The sequence below is a fragment of the Pseudorca crassidens genome, chromosome 8 (genome assembly GCF_039906515.1).
Source record: "Pseudorca crassidens isolate mPseCra1 chromosome 8, mPseCra1.hap1, whole genome shotgun sequence".
Taxonomy (NCBI): domain Eukaryota; kingdom Metazoa; phylum Chordata; class Mammalia; order Artiodactyla; family Delphinidae; genus Pseudorca; species Pseudorca crassidens.
Genome location: NC_090303.1, coordinates 13,454,447 through 13,471,037, shown reverse-complemented (window position 1 = coordinate 13,471,037; position 16,591 = coordinate 13,454,447). Strand labels below are relative to the sequence as shown.

The following is a 16,591-nucleotide window of genomic DNA, read 5'->3' as shown; positions in this document are numbered from 1 at the left end:
TAGACTCAGGAATTACTTGGAGAAAATATTTTTTTAATAAATAAATTAAAACAATTATATCATTATTTGAATTAGGAACATGGAGGTCATAGATGTCCTCAGAACAGATGCCCACTGTTTTCACCACTGTTTCACCAGTGTTGGGACTACATCCAGATTAGAATGAATTGAGAAATGAGTGGGAGGTAAGGAAATGCAACTCAAAATTACAGACAAGAGAGGGTTAATTACTAAACTAATGAGTAGGGGAAAATCCTGAGCACGTTTCATGCCAATAGAAATAATCCAGTTGAGAAGGGCAGTTGGACATACTGGACAGAGTAGAAGTTATTGGTAGCATCCAAGTACACTCCAGATAGAGTCGATGGCCTTGGCTAAGAGAAAGGATAGCCCCACCTAACTCAGAAGGGAAGACATGGAGTCCAGGGCAGACCTTGATTTGAGTTTGGGCAAAATGCTAAGGGAGTTCCATCAGAGTAAAGACGGTTTGAAATAACTCCTGCAGAATGTGAGGTAGCAAGACTGAGAAGTCACGGATTCACAGGGCAGATGAGCATCTTTCCAAAGGCTTTGCTTCACTCTTGAACTTGGCCTGATTCTCTCTCACTGACCTTTTGTGAACAGGGTTTAAAGCCAGGGCCTTCTCTTAATAAAGGGGAAAAGAACTATCTAAAGAGATGGGCCTTTCCCTGTTTTGATTCATAAGAGAGAACCTGAGCATATAACTTTGAATGAGGGTGAGCTTTTTCAGGGCAAGTGCTGCGTCTTGTATTTCTGTGTATTGAGCGCCTACTCTTCTGAAATGGAACGGCACAATAAGTTTATCCTGAATGAATAAGCAAATGAATGATCAGATGAATAGTTTTTTTCTCTCCTTTTTGGCAAAGTCCCAGGATCTTTCTTACTTTGGATAACCGAACATTTGGCCAGGTATTGCTAAAGGCAGTAGGTAAATGGAGAGCTGGCGATCAATACGTCTAAGAATTTAAGACAGAGATTTCCAGTATGCAGACCTTGCGAAGAGAGACTCCTTGTCTACACTGAACACATAACAGACACACTAACCATGTTGCTGAGTGTCCCAGAGTCACAACTGCTTATGTTTAGTCCTGTTCATTTAGTTTCCAGTTAAACAGGGTAAAAATATTTATTATAGCGGCTAAAGATTTAGTAAGCAGAGTCATTTCCAGGTATTTTTAGGCAACAGAATAGCCTAATGGCACAAATATTTAAATAGATAATTTATTTTTTTTTTAAATCACTTTAATTTCGATTTAGAAAACATTACTGATTATTCTACTGACCTGCTGCCATGTTGAAATTAGCCTGTATTTCCTCCCCCACTGAAAAGTATATTGGGTGTCAAGAACCAGGCTGGAAGTAGATACACATTTTGAAATATATATTGTAGGCTCCCAAACTAATGTCCTTAGCTAAGCAATCCCAAAAGTTCAAAGAATTCAGTTCACTTTTTCTCTCACATCCAATTTTCTGTAGCAAACTGTTGTCAACCATCTGAGCTGAAACAGGTCAGAGTTTGGATTCTTTGTCAAAAGGAAGTATCTTTCAAAAGGGGTCACTGCAACTAAGAAAGTGGTTATGTGGGGCATGGAAGGAGTGAGAGGGAGAACTGATGGGCAGGAAAGAACAAGACTCTGCTCCCTCCAAAACCACACGGATGGGGAGAAGATGCCTGAGGGTGGCCACAAAAGGCCAGTGAAGAGTGAGCAGAAATATGGTCTGGCATGGGGGCTGTTTGCCCAATACAAAAGTACCAGTTAAATCTCATGAAAAATTCTCCTGGGACATTTCAGCTGAGAATGCCATGGTGGAGGGAGAGGGAAAGTGGAGCTCCAGGGCTGGGTGTTGACAGCAGGGTGAGGCCAGTGTTGGGAGAATGTGATGTGAATGGGTGATGCTGAAATGGGAAGGAACCAGCCTAATGGAACATGACTGTCCAATTACTGGCTTTGGGGGCCATCCTGTGGAGTGCAAGGCGAGTGGTCACAAGAAACTCAAGCTAAAGAGACCCTGGAGATTTTCCTCGGAAGGAGAGAACCTGGCAAGCCTGAAACCCACATTGTCACACTCACCCTCTGGCATTAATTACCCTCAAAGCAGGGTGTCTGCAAGAGCTGTACTAGTTTCACACTTACCATATTTACCACATCGCCTGGCCACGGGTCATGGGCTGAGGCTCTGAAGGAGATTCTTCTCTAAACCTCTGAGCTTTCATGTTCTTTGCTTTATTTCTTGCCAGCCTGGGACTGAAGATGACTGTCTCGTTATGGAAAAGTGACTCTGTGAAGAGGAATTCACTGCTCTGGGCCAAACCCAAAAAGCCATTAATTTATACCATAAAACGGACAGCCAGAGAAGGCCAGCAGTGGCACTGCTCTGCCCAGAAGCTTTTCGCAAGGGTAAACAAAACCCTTGGTTGTTGCGGGCGACTGCCTGTTTTTCAGAATCTGACCACGTTTTAGAATGGAAACAATCAAGAAGTGATGTCAGTATCCCCATGGGGTATAAACATCTTTTCTAACCTTGTTTCCACCCATCACTTGGCTCTATCTATATAACGGGGTATAGCTTGAGTCCTGAAAAAACAAGTGAGACAGACTTCAAAGACATTTGCACCCTAATTGATAAAGAATGGATTAATTATTTGTATCTGTGTGTGTGTTAACTCTCTAGTATGCTGCAAAGGCCCACACTTTGGTGGAGACTTTTCATAAATAACCCTTGCCTTGTGTCCCATGACTTCACAAAGGTCCTCCAGAGCCGCCCATATACTCATAAAGCTTAGAGCCCATGGCCCTGTGGTTTACTTCCCGGAGTTCTCTGCCCTTACTTACCATCACTGACTGTGGAGCCTGTATTACAGAAAACTGAAGTTGTGGCTAATTCTCCTGTGTCGTTCGAAAGAAGATGGAAAAATAGTCCTTGACCTTTAAACAGAAAGTTACCCACACAAACCTAAGAAGGATGACAGTAGTGGAATATTTTTTAAAAGGGTAGTATCCTAGAAACAAGTAACCATTTTAAAAGCCATCAAGAAGGGCAACTTGGGACTTCCCTGGCAGTCTAGTGGTTAAGACTTTGCCTTCCAGTGCACTGGGTGCAGGTTCGATCCCTGGTCGGGGAACTAAGATCCCACATGCCTCGTGGTCAAAAAACCAAAAAAAACATAAAACAGAAGCAATACTGTAACAAATTCAATAAAGGCTTTAAAAATGGTCCACATCAAAAAAAAACCTTAAAAAAAAAAAGGGAGCAACTTATTGCAACTGAATTTACTTAAGGTTCAGAGATCACCATTGGCTCATTTCTCCTTCTTTGATTGTGGTACCCTTCAATGTGATGGCTTTCTGTAGGCACCTGCAGGCAGCTTCTAGAAGCAGGGAACATGCCAGACACATGAGCAGATGTACCTCTTTATATTTCATACAGAGAAAACTCGACTTGTCACGGATTGACCAGGCATCTCAGTTTGCCTGGGTCAGTCCCACTTTACAGCTCTTATCCCAGTGTCCCAGGCACCTGGAGCCCCCTTTCACTCTCAAATGTACCCCAATTTAGATTATAAATAACATAGGCACTCTCCTTAGTCAACAAATTGATTTTCTCCCCAATCTTCAAGTCTCCATATTCTGGAGAAGCTTATCACGGTGCAAGACCACATGGGCTGACCATGAATGGTCCCAAAAGCCTGAATACTATAGTATCACTTCAGACACTCACAAGAAATTGATTCCAGCTCATTATCAGGAAAAGAAAAGTGGTATCAATAAGATCTACTCCAAAAAGAAAAGGGCTACCCCGCTAGGCAGTGAGTAAGCATCTCACCCCTGAAAGCATTCAAGCAGGAGGCCATCTGTTGAGGATGCCTTTGAGGGGTACTCGGCAGTGGTTGAGAGTTTGTGTCACATCATTGGCTACCAGACTATTTTAAGTCCATAAGAATCCACTGGAGAGCTTGAAAAACTAGTCTCTGCCTCATTGGGCTGGTTGGGGCCCAGGAATATGCATTTTCCCTATGATAATTACAAAAATACAACCAAATATGGGGGCTTCCCTGGTGGCACAGTGGTTAAGAGTCTGCCTGCAGATGCAGGGGACACGGGTTCGTGCCGGGGTCCGGGAAGATCCCACATGCCGTGGAGCGGCTGGGCCCGTGAGCCATGACCGCTGAGCCTGTGCGTCCGGAGTCTGTGCTCTGCAACGGGAGAGGCCACAACAGTGAGAGACCCGCTTACCACAAAAAAAAAAAAAAAAAAAAAAATATGGAAAATGTGTAAAAACAGAAGGAAATTAAAACGGCCTGAAATCTCATCTGCCATCAATATTCAGGGGCCGCCCTGTCATGTGTTGCTACACATACATCCGTCACATATAAATAGTTTTACATCAACTAAATTACACCAGGGAAGTAGGTTTACTGTCACTGATATTAATATATGTGGGTTTTTTTCACTTACTTCTCCCTGTTCCCCCAGAGAGTAATCAGTAGTATCAACATGATATATATATTCTTTTATAAATCCACATCCATGTAATCATATATAAAAGTACATACATTGTATGTATGTGTATGAATACTGGGTTTGTCTATTTTTCTAAATGGGATCGTATTATACACACTTCCTGCCTTCTTGCTTTTTCCCCACTTACGCATGGAAAGCTGCGAAATCAAGTGGTATTGATCTCATTCATTCTATTTAATGTCTTTAAAAATGTCCTCTGGTATGAATATCCCCAAATTATTTATTTATTCTCCTGTTTTGGAGCACTCTGAAGTTTTCTGTCATTACCCATAATGCCGCAATTAATGTCTTTGTAACTAATATTTTTAATATCTACTTTAGTTTCTATGGAAGAGAGTCCCAAGGTTGGAATTATTGGGTCAAAGACTGCATGTGCTTTTACTCTTAACAGGCATTTCCAGATTTTTATCAACCATCAGTGTATGAATGGACCCCTTTCTCCACATCACGACCAGTACTATGGGTTCCCACTCTTTTTCACGTTTGCCAGTTTGGTAGGTGAGAAGTGGTGTTTTAGTATTACTCTAATTTCCACTTTTCTGACCTGCAAAGAAGTTGAGCGTCTTTTCATGTGTTTATTGGCCTTTAGATCTGCTATTTGTAAAGAGCCTATTAATATTCTTTGCCCACTCTTGGGCCATTTGTAAGAGTACTTTGTATATTATAGGCATAAATCCTTTATCTGCCATATGTGTTGAAAATATTTTTCTCAGTTTACAGTTTATATTTTAACTTTGTTTATGGTTTCTTTTAAAATTTGTTTATATTTAACTATGTTTATCTTTTTAAAAATGGTTTCTTGGTTTGGTCTCTTAGTCATAACTCGACAGGGAGTTTTGTCACTGTGATGGAGAACCATTCGTCTAGATGATCTCAAAGTTCCCTTCACACTCTTAATTTTACAATGGTAAGTCTGAGACACCACAGAGTTTTTCCATCTCTCAAATTCAAGTGCCGTGCAGTGCGATTCTGCTGTCAGATTTTAAGGTAGATAATTAGAGTCTAATGAGAAGGTATGTAACTCATGAATAAGCAGGATATCTGTAAAACTTTCATACAACTTAGGGAGCCTAGTCATGTGCCGTATTATCAGAATTCTATGGGGGATTTGATCTATAGAGTTGGCCCTACATTGTTGGGGGTATTCGTGACCCAGCACTCCATTCTAGAACCTTCTTCAGGCTTGCCAGGGCCATGTTGGCAACCAAAGAGGTAGGATTTCTTTGGCTCATAACGCCCAATACTCAGCAGAGCGGGTGTTTACCTCCAAAGGAAAGTCTGATGTGAATGAAAAAAACCAGCAAATGGAATCCTAGTTCTGGATATTATTTTTTTTTCTTAAAGAAGTCTAAAAGGTATTTCTTGCCAGCTTTTCATCTCTGGTAGAAAACATGCAGGGCTTAATTGATTCCTGCAGAATCTCTTAAGCTGATGAAAGGAATATGTCTCAGAGAAATTCACTTGTTGGCTGTTTGACATGCACGTGCCCTCACACACAGGGACACATCCCTGCCCCGAGACTTTACAGCCAGGGTCCCAACCTTGAGGATTTACTGAACCAAGTATGAGTCATCAGTTTTCCGGACCCCTGTCCCTCAGGGTAATTGAGATACCACCTCCTTGGCTATCTATCTAGCCCATCCTCAAAGGGATCTGTTTACTTTAACAAGTGCAGTGAAATGAAAAGCAAGACCCTTCTGCTAAAGTTATTTAGCGGTTTGCTTTGGGAACCTGATTTTTCTCTCTCCCCGCCCCCCCCTTTTTTTTAAGTGTGAATTTGCCCATGGGGACTTGCACAGGGTAAAGGCTTTCTAAACACTACGTCCATGTCTGCTCCCAGTTTATGAACTTTTACCTGATGTCTCCCTGTATCTAAACCTGTATTTCCTACAAACAGATAGTAAGAGCTCAGTCTGTTTGTAAGGTGCCCCAGTGTCAGAATTCCTGGATACAGAAGAATTTCCACTCAACCTGGAATAGTCCAATTTCCTGCCTTGCTTGCTCTCATAAGGAAGCAGCTGTGTTGCCTTAGGAATTCACAACCCCACGCAGATTGAAGCCACTACAGCCGCAGGATTCCCAGCCTCAGCTGGGTCTGTGGCCCTTCTCAGCAGTCCTCTTCCATGGTCAACTTCCTCTTTCATCCCCACATCCCCCTTTCCAAGGGTCTAAGCACTGTCCTCAAACACCCAACCTGCCTCTCAGACATGGACACCCTCAGGGTGGTGACCCCCACAAATTATAAGTAAATCAATAACTTCATTTAGTGCTTTCCTCGCTGCCTCAGGGAAGGAACTACCCCACCTCTCATCCAAAACTCTTCCCTCTCTCTGTGCTCTGGACTTCCCGTCACCTCCACTACCTTAACCTGTTAACGGATGTAGTATCTTTCCCTCTCTTATATCTTGAATCTTGTCCAGTCCTCTATCAGTCCTTTCCCATTGGCTGATAAACATGGGCTGGTCTCTAGCAAGTGTGAAAAGCCCACTTGGCCTTGCTCTTGCAGGCACCCTGTCTTTCCACTGAAAGAGCAGATGGTTCCTGCTAGCTCCCTGTTATCTCCCCACCAACAGCCCCTCTCTATTCATTTCTGTTCTTAGTAGAGTGATTTGTTTACTAAAGAACTTCTGTCCCAGCTGAAGAGTATTTTCCTGGTCCACATCTTACTTGACCATTTTATTCTTTTTTTTTTTCCTAGGACATCTTTCTCTGTCCTTGGGTTCCCTTGCTAGCTCTCTTGACTTCTTCTATTTTTAGGATCCTGCCTAAACTCTTCTCTCAGTGACCCTAAAGCACAGCACCGTATAGAATTCTGCCTTTAGACTTGAATCCTCGTCATTTCTCTCTAAGTGACAATTTGATACATAAGATTCCAGCTGTTACCTGTATATGTTTTGTTTCCAAATGTATGCTACTTAATGCACAGGATACTTCAGAGTTCCTGTCCAGAAAGGAGTTCATTGCTCCGGCCAAATCTACATCTCCCTATGTTTTTCCCGTTTTGACAGCTGGTAGTATAGTTTGCCTAGTTATCCCAAGAGGCAGCAACCTGGACAACTCTTTCTTTCTCAGCCACCACCCTCCCATAACCCTTACTCTCCCTACTCACCTCCGTTTGGTCACTACATGCGAATCCACAGCACTGTTGCCACTTTGCTTAAGGTTGAGTTATCTAGCCCCAACCTCTTACAACACCGTCTGTAAACCATCTCCATGTCTCCATGATCAACTCCCTCCAAGAAAGCCCAGCTCCCTGCACAGGACGATAGTCCTAAAACAGAGATCTTATGTGACCTAGGTGCTTGGATACCTTCAGGAGAACCCTGACCCCCACAGGATCTTCCTTAGAGGTTCCAGAGTTGACAAGATACACTCCCTGCCACTGGCTGGCCTGTCACTTGTGCTTCAGCCATGAAGAGCTGCTGGTAATGCCCAACCATTCATGGTCTTTCTTCCCTTTGTGACTTTGAATGTGATATTCTAAGCTCTGGAATACCCTTGGAGTTTTTTTTGTCAGGGTGATTGAATGAATGCATATATATGTGATTGTACACTTATTTATACAAAGTAGATTTATTTTTCCTACAAGTCTTTGTTGTTTGTCTTTTCGTAGGTAGAAGTAGGTTTTCTGGACCACTGGGCTCTTGAAAGTCTGATCATGCTTAGGGATAATTGAGTGTCATCAGTTTTTTTTTTTAAAGCAGTTTGAAAAGATGTACAAGATGGTGAGTTACGGTGAGTCATTTAGAGTAGTTTTTAAAATATTGACCATCCAGTAAACCCATATCTCTTCTACTCCCTGTGTCATCCTCTCTGTCCCCCTTTCAGCTTCTGTCTTCCTCTCCTTTTCTTTCCCTATCCATCTTTCCCCCTCCATCTTTCCCCCTATCACCGCCCAGTCTTAGCTGGAAGATGTACTAGGTTTGCAAGTAAATTTAGCTGTTTCACATTTTCCAAATAAACTTTAGAAAATTTTTTTCGTGTATTGTCATGAAGAGATGCCCTTTAAAAAGACTTTGCTCGCTTGCACAATATCCCCATCTTTAGCAGATGACAGCGTACCTTCCCTGCCTCTGCCGAATTTTCTCATCTTCCTTTGCCCACTCACCCACTCCCACTGCACAGCTCTTCACCCACCCTCCCAAGATGTAAAAGGAAAGATTCCCAGCTCCTGACAATAAGATCAGTGATTTTGCAAGGCTCTGATGCTCCCTGTGAATGCAGGGCTTAGGAAGCTGCCTTGGGTGATACCCCCATTCAGCTCCCCATGAAGCAGAGGCCAAGGGAGTTTCCACAGGATGGACAGACAGGCCCAAGCATGCCTTAGAGCCAGAACAAACAGCAGGAAGAGGGACAAAGCTTTGGCCTATCTAAAAAGGTGAACGGGCTCCAAGAAAACCCAGAAGGGCTCTGCAACTCCTGTGCCCTGATGATAAACAATATAAGAGCTGCGAAAAAGCATGTGTGCCCCTGGTGTGCCAGGCAGTGGTCAGCAGCGCATACACTGGAGGATTTAACACATCAGCTTCCTTGAAAAAAGGAAACAGTAATATCAGAGTAAGAAAGAAGTTGGAGGTGACTGCTGGAAACCTTCAGTGGGGCCCCAGCATCTCCAGGATAAAGGCCAAATTTTCATCTCCTACTCTCCCCCCTCAGATACCCAGATCCTCACTACAGTCAATCATTGGCATCTGTACTCACCCCAAACCTCTGGATCTTTGCACATACCCTTCCCAATGCCTGGAATGTTCTACCAATGCCTATTCATCCTGCACGACAAAACAGTCTTCCCTTATTCTGAAGCATAGATGGGCTCTCCATGTGAACTTGGGTCCTCTCTCGCTATGAACTTCACTTTGCTCCTAGCTCCATAACATCAATGACCCTATTGTATGGTATTCATCTGATTGCCTTCAAATCTTCCCAGCCAGGTCGCATACTCATTAAGTCCAGGAATGTGTCTTTTTACCTAGTAGGCAAGCGTCCAATAAATATTTATTGAAGGAATGAGCAAACAAGTGAATAAACAGATGTTCCTTGGGGACACAGGGGAGTCGTCCTCCCTTTCGTACACAGCTCTCATTTCTGTGTCCCACAGCGGGTGTTCCACTGTGGTCCTGTCCTGGTGAGGGATTTCCAGCTGGACTTGCCCAGAGCAAACTTGGGTGTCATGACCATCTTGGCATCAAGCTTGCTGTTGACACATATTCCCACGAGCAAGAGAAGGCAAGATTGATTGATGTCTTTTCAAGGGAAACTGCTGAAGGTCAAAGATTTGACCAGTGGGAACACATCCCTAGATCACAGACTCAGCTATATTTCACCTGCTGGAGAGAGTGAAGGCCACTGGATCCCAAATGAAGAATCGGAATAGATCCTACTTATTTTAAAAACTACAGAAAATACTTACAGATGGAGAATCTGCTGTTCTCAGTTTCATGTGGAAACTGACTCTGGAAAATGTAAGAGAAAATTTTACTGAAAGGATATTGTGTGCCTCCCAGGAACACTGGAAAAACAAAAGAACAGCCTGACACTAAGAGAGGACAGCTAGGCACTGGGACAGGATCAGGCCACTGAGCTGCTGTGACTTCCACGGGCAGCTGCAGCTTGCACCATCCTCAGCCCTGGTGACCAGCCCCACATACCACTTCAGCTCCTGGAAACTGGAAGTGGCTGCTGCCACCAGGACAACTTCTGCACTGTTGCTCCCTCACTGTGTCAGTAGCTCCAGATGCAAAATACTGGGGGTGTGTCCGATTTGCGTACCCATGCCCCAGTCGCAAGGTGGAGTGAGGAAGGGTCATGCTGCCTTTGCAGCTTCTAGAGCAGGAGGTCAACTCAGCTTCATAAATCAGGGAATCTCTCACACATAGGAGGGAAAGCCAAAATGATGACAAATAACCACTACACCACCCAAGCCTGTCTTCACATCTTAATGACTTCATGAAGGAAGTAGGATTATTTCCTGTTTACATTTTTTCATGTCACCTCACATCATAAAAATAATAAAACCAGGCCTTTAAAAAAATCTATAAAGATTTTATGGAACAAGCATGCATCTCTGTGCAGCACAGGATGGGCTACACATCATCTAGCCTACTAGAACCTTATCAAAGAATGGAAATTAAAGGTTTACACAAAAAATTAGGAAATAAGTTTTTAAGTGCCATTTGAGTGGCACAGCTTAGAGCCATAAGCCGTCTTCCTGGCCTGGGATGATCAGGGAAGACATCTCTAGAGGAAGTAATAACGTTTTGTTCTCCTTACTTTGTGACTTTCAGATCTTTGTTTATGTCAACCACTGTCTTGGGGTGTCCTTCCCTGACTTCTCTGCTTATCTGAACTCGAATAGACTTTTTAAATCTCAACTCCAGAAAGAAGTGTGTGTCTACATGGGTTTCTGCCTGTGTTAGAAAACAGACATGGGAAGTGTTTTATGCAAAATACAGTATCTCAGTTGCAAGGGACGCCTTCTGACAGGGAGGTCTGTCTACACGTGCAGGCAGGTAATCGCAAACCTGAACCACTAAGAACCATTACCCAAATTATAATTCCACGTTGCCAGTGACTTACTGTGTCTTTTAAATTGATTTCCTTAAACTCATGACCCGTATTCATCATCTTCCCTGCCTTGCAACTTCCTGTAACAGAAGCTCTTGCCCTTAGTCTTAAAAACTCTAAATGAGCCTTGACTTACGCTGACCACGAATTCCCTGGGACCAGTGAGCGATCGCATTCTGCTTTCTTCACGACGCCTCATGTCCTTCCTCTCTGTCTCCCCTTCTCCGTTGCACATTCACTGTCCATGCTAGGCAACTCACACTGGTTTCTAGTGGCTTCCTTAACCCCAGCCTTCTTTTTCCTGTACGCACTTCACAGGGTTTCACAGGTTAATCTTCCCTAAATATTTATTTCAAAGCCTTGCTCTGCTGCCGAAGGAAACTACTGGCTTGCTATTTCCTGCCTAATTAGGCTGAATTCCTTTGCCATGCTTCTAGATATTCTCTATTGTGAAATCATGCAAACTCTCCAATGTCATGTCATGGAACTCTCCAAATACCTATTCAGATGGAGTTCTGCTGATCTCATCAGGCTCTTGTTTAATTTTCCTTTTAGGATTGAGAGTCCTTAAAGACCAAAAATCCAGCCTGTACCTCATTTCTACTCATCTAGGTCATACTCCAAGCCTCTCTTCACAACGCCCTTTCCTCTACTTGGAATACTTTCCCATCTCTGTGGACTCTGAAGCGTACACATCCTGGAAGCCTCTGCACCAAGACCTACTCATAGATAACCTCCTTCTTTGAGTGGCTGTAATGTTGACAACTTTACTACACAATTCAGTGTTTAAATATTGTTCAGTTTTACCAATCTGTTCATTGACTCAAATGTGTTAGTCTTGGTTCCCTACCTAGAGTTTATACTGCTCGAGTTTAGAGACCATGCCTTCTATTTGAATATCACTCCCAATTCTCCATTTAGCACCAGCTGAGAACATTATAGATGATCAGTAAATATTGATTGATTGGTGCCAGATCCTATATAGAGCTCAGTTTTTCTCATGGGTGTCTTAGTTCTAAGATAGCGAATCAGTTTACCTTTTAAGTGATCATATCATGAGTGCAGGGTTCTTAAATATATTCTTGTACATTCCTGGCTTTTGCATTTAACATTTAAAAAACAAAACAAAACAAAATAACACCTTCCAGATCAGAGAAAGGAACAGCCTTCTGATCTCAGCAACCTCAAGCTCTGGGTCCTATGATTCAAGGAGTGTTCATTTCTGGCTCTCTGACAATTCCAGCAACTTGGCAATTACTCAAAATACCTTTAATTAGGAACTCTTTCCTGATCCACAGGCAGCCACATCGCAGAATGTTTCAAGTACCTAGATGCCCCCAGCATTCCGAATATCTGTTCTGGAATGTCTCTCGGAGACTCCATCTTATAATTGCTTTAGCCCTTTGGCTGAAGCAGACCTGTCAACAAATATGGACTTGATTCAGCCAGCCAAATTTCATGCCGCTTATGTCACTCACACACTTAACTTGGTCCTTCTCTCTTGGCAATTGTCTGTTTCTCAGAAAACGCACATTTTCCCTCAACTGTTCTTTTTGTATCTCCTAGAAAATGAGATGTTTTCCTCGACTCATTGTGACTCTGCTGGCCTCTGAGTTCTTCAGAGAAGGCAGCCAGGAAGCGTAAACTACAGAGGGAATAATTGTGATCCAAGTTTACCCCTTCCTCTGAATGACCGTAGAACCACTGGGATGATAGCAAATAAAAGTGAACATGCTATCATGGGCATTTGTAGGGGATCCCTTCCTTACCAAAGTGAAATTCCGTGTGTGTGTGTGTGTGTGTGTGTTGTTTTTTTCCCATAGAGTTATATCATGTGGGAAAAATCTGTGTATAATTTCAAAATCAAATTTAATGCAGTTATGTATTTCTATAGAGTTTTCAAAGTGGGTTCAGGTTAAGATTTATTTTTAGTTTTCTGTCATCGGGGGCACTTGTCATTTTAGTTTTCACAGACAAAGCTAGGCACCCCTAATTATTTAGTGGCAGCCATTGAAATTGCTTGAATGATATCTAGGAAAAGTATAGTCAACTGGTATTCTTTCTTAACAGTTCCATGATAGTTACTGAGTGAAAAAGAAAATACATGATTTAATACCCCACCGATCAGAGTATATTAGATATACAGAGAGGCCATTGTTCTATTGGACTCAGCACTCTCAAATCTAGAATTCTAATCCATTAATCTTAGGAATAGTCACAAAGAGGAATAAAGGGAGAAGCAAGATGGCAGAATTGTTGAACTATGGATGAGGCACAAAGAAGGGATCACTTGGGCTTCCCTGGTGGCGCAGTGGTTGAGAGTCCGCCTGCCGATGCAGGGGACACGGGTTCGTGTCCCGATCCGGGAAGATCCCACATGCCGCAGAATGGCTGGACCCGTGAGCCATGGCCGCTGAGCCTGCGCGTCTGGAGCCTGTGCTCCGCAACGGGAGAGGCCACAGCAGTGAGAGGCCCGCGTACCGCAAAAAAAAAAAAGGGATCACTTAAGGAAGGAGATGGAAAATGGCCAAAGGTAATCTTCTGCCAAAGACGATTTTAAGTCTTCCATAGGGAAAAGGGACTAGACATTCTCGATGTGGATGCAGAGCAAGCCAATATTGGAATGGACTGTGTAAGCCAGAGAGATCCAAGGGGACAATGAATCAGTCTCCACAAGGACATCACAAAGGATTTCCACACTGTCTCTGTGGAAGGCTAAGTGGCCACCAGGTTACTCTCAGTCAAATCCTTCCTCAGAGGGAGGATTTTGCAAAGCTGTGAGTAGCTGACAAAAGTTACTTCTTACCATGGTAAATATCCTTTACAAATACTGCCTTTACTTTGAAACTCTCGGTGAAAGAGCTGCAAGTTCTCCAGGTAATCTTCTTCTCCAGAAAAAAAAAAATCTTTATTTTGGGAGAGCAGCACAGAAAATCGAGGAGAATCATTTAGCCAAGATCTAGCTGAGCTGGGCTGGCCGGAAAAGAAAAAACAAACTTTTCAGTGTATCAGTGATACATCCATTTTCCTCACATATTTGAATGAGGGTGATTTCATTTCCTAGCCAGTTATACATTTTCATGAGATTTCAGAAAAGCACAACTGGTTCTGCTTCTGCATGAGGGTGTCTTATTAGATTATCAGATAAATAAGAGACTCCTAGACCAGTGCTTACCATAGTAATATAAACACAAAGACTTCCAAATAGTTAGCACACACTACACAATTTAATCAGTGCCCCAGGTTTCATTGTAGCACTCTTTACAATAGCCAAGACATGGAAGCAACCTCAATGTCCACTGACAGATGAATGGATAAAAAAGCTGTGGTATATATATATATATATATATATATATATATATATATATATATATATATGTATATATATATATATATATACACACACACACACACACATACACACACACACAGACACAGTGGAATATTACTCAGCCATAAAAAAAGAATGAAATAATGCCATTTGTAGCAACGTGGATGGACCTAGAGATTATCATACTAAGTGAAGTAAGTCAGACAGAGACAGACAAATACCATGATATCACTTATATGTGGAATCTAAAAAAAAGATACAAATGAACTTGTATACAAAACAGAAGTAGACCCACAGACAGAAAACAAACTTATGGTTACCAAAGGAGAAAGGTGGGTGGGGAGGGATAAATTAGGAGTTTGGGATTAACATATACACACTACTATATATAAAACGGATAACCAACAGAGACCTAGTGTATAGCACAGGGAACTCTACTCAATATTTTGTAATAACCTATAAGGGAAAAGAATCTGAAATATACCTATCTATCTATCTATCATCTATATGTATAGCTGAATCACTCTGCTGTACACCTGAAACTAACACAACATTGTAAATCAGCTCTACTTCAATTTAAAAAAATTAATCAGGAGCCCTCAGAACTGTTTTTTTTTTAACAGACAGGAAAATCAAGGCAAGACAATTATTGATAGAGAAAATTCAATGCAGCCACATTAGAATAGCTATATTTCAATATTAAAACCTTATATTTCTTTAACATTGGTATATTTACACTAACAAGTAATATAAAACAGGCATCTCAACTCTTTAAGCCCCATGGTGCGTGACCCTGGATAATACAAATGAGGTTACGTTTTAATGATTTATTTTTTTTTAACTCTTGGTCATTGTGCCATAGATCTGAGGAACTGGGGTCAGAAGGTCAGAGAGGTCAAAGAGTTCAAGTGAGGTCACATCATCCTGAGTGATGGCCATCACCCATCGCCATATTGTTTTTGAGGGCAGCTCCATATACAGGGATGTGATGCAGAGTGATAGCCAGTGATGGCCAGTGGAGGAATCCCTTGGCATTGCTGGATGTGCTCCTGAGGTTAGGCCTATTTTCCACAAGGTGAGATGGTTTTCAGAGGTGCCAGAGCCAGTCAGCTCCCAAGGTACTGTGCACTTCACTTGTGTTAGAGATCAAGGTATATTCCTTTTGTCTCCCAGAGAGGAATGCCACGCTGGCTCTTTGTATTCCATTGGCAGAGTGACAATAGAATTTATTGTCCAAACCAGCACACTTGTGAAAAAACCAGAATAACAGGTATAAACACAGAACCATCTCAGTTATATGGGAGTGTGTAGTCACCATACTACTGACCTTGGTCTGTCCTCGTGCTGTTGGGCTCATCCTTTCTGCAGAGCTTTGCTTGGATATAAGCACCGAAGAGCTAGTTGCGAGCACACCCATCATCTTTGATTATGCAGCTTTACGTACAAAATACAAAACAAAAAGGGTTGCTCTTTCTTTAAAAATGCTGGGTAATTTCTTTTAAAGTATTCTGTTTCTATAGTAATTATTCACATTATTCTCTGAGTTTAATAGATGTTATTAGCACACTGATTTATCAGGGATTTAAGCATTGTGGTTCTCCATCCTTTTTTATTTCAAACGGTCTTTTATATTTGGGGGAAATCTGTGCTGTTGAAAAAAATCATTTTGTATCTGCTTTCAGTGTACAGGAGGATTCTTAACTTGATCCAAATGCTGTGCTTTGATTTTCTTGAAGAATTGTCATTCTCCTCCCGCTCTAACCCCATCATCAGATCCTGAGCTTCCCTTTGGACATCACAGTATGGCAATATGGTAAATATGAAAATAAAGCCTGGGCGGCAATCATTGTGAGAGGTAGTAGTAGTCGTGGGATGGACATTCAGGCCCCGTGATACTAGGGTAGGGGACATAGGTGGTTACCTCGAGCACCCACAACCCCTTCATCCTTCTAACTCCATGCCTACTTCCATTTAAATGAATTAAAATTAGGACAGCACAGTGGAACAGTTGAATGAATTAAAATGAAACAAAATGAAAAATTCAATTCCCCAGTTCTGCTAGTCACATTGCAAGTACTCAATCACCATATTTGGTTAGTGGCTATCTTATTGGATGGTGTGGATATAGAATATTTTTCCTTCATTGCCAAAA

The 16,591-nt window shown here is 42.2% G+C and overlaps 1 long non-coding RNA gene across 1 annotated transcript in view; it reads right to left on the bottom strand.

Annotated features, from left to right (window-relative positions):
• LOC137228547 (uncharacterized) overlaps window positions 1-2,401 on the bottom strand; it is a 38,127-nt gene extending 35,726 nt beyond the window's left edge. Inside the window, exon 1 of the long non-coding RNA XR_010945301.1 lies at window positions 2,157-2,401. This is a non-coding gene — a long non-coding RNA (uncharacterized lncRNA). The remainder of the gene's footprint in view (window positions 1-2,156) is intronic.
• Window positions 2,402-16,591: the final 14,190 nt, after the last annotated feature.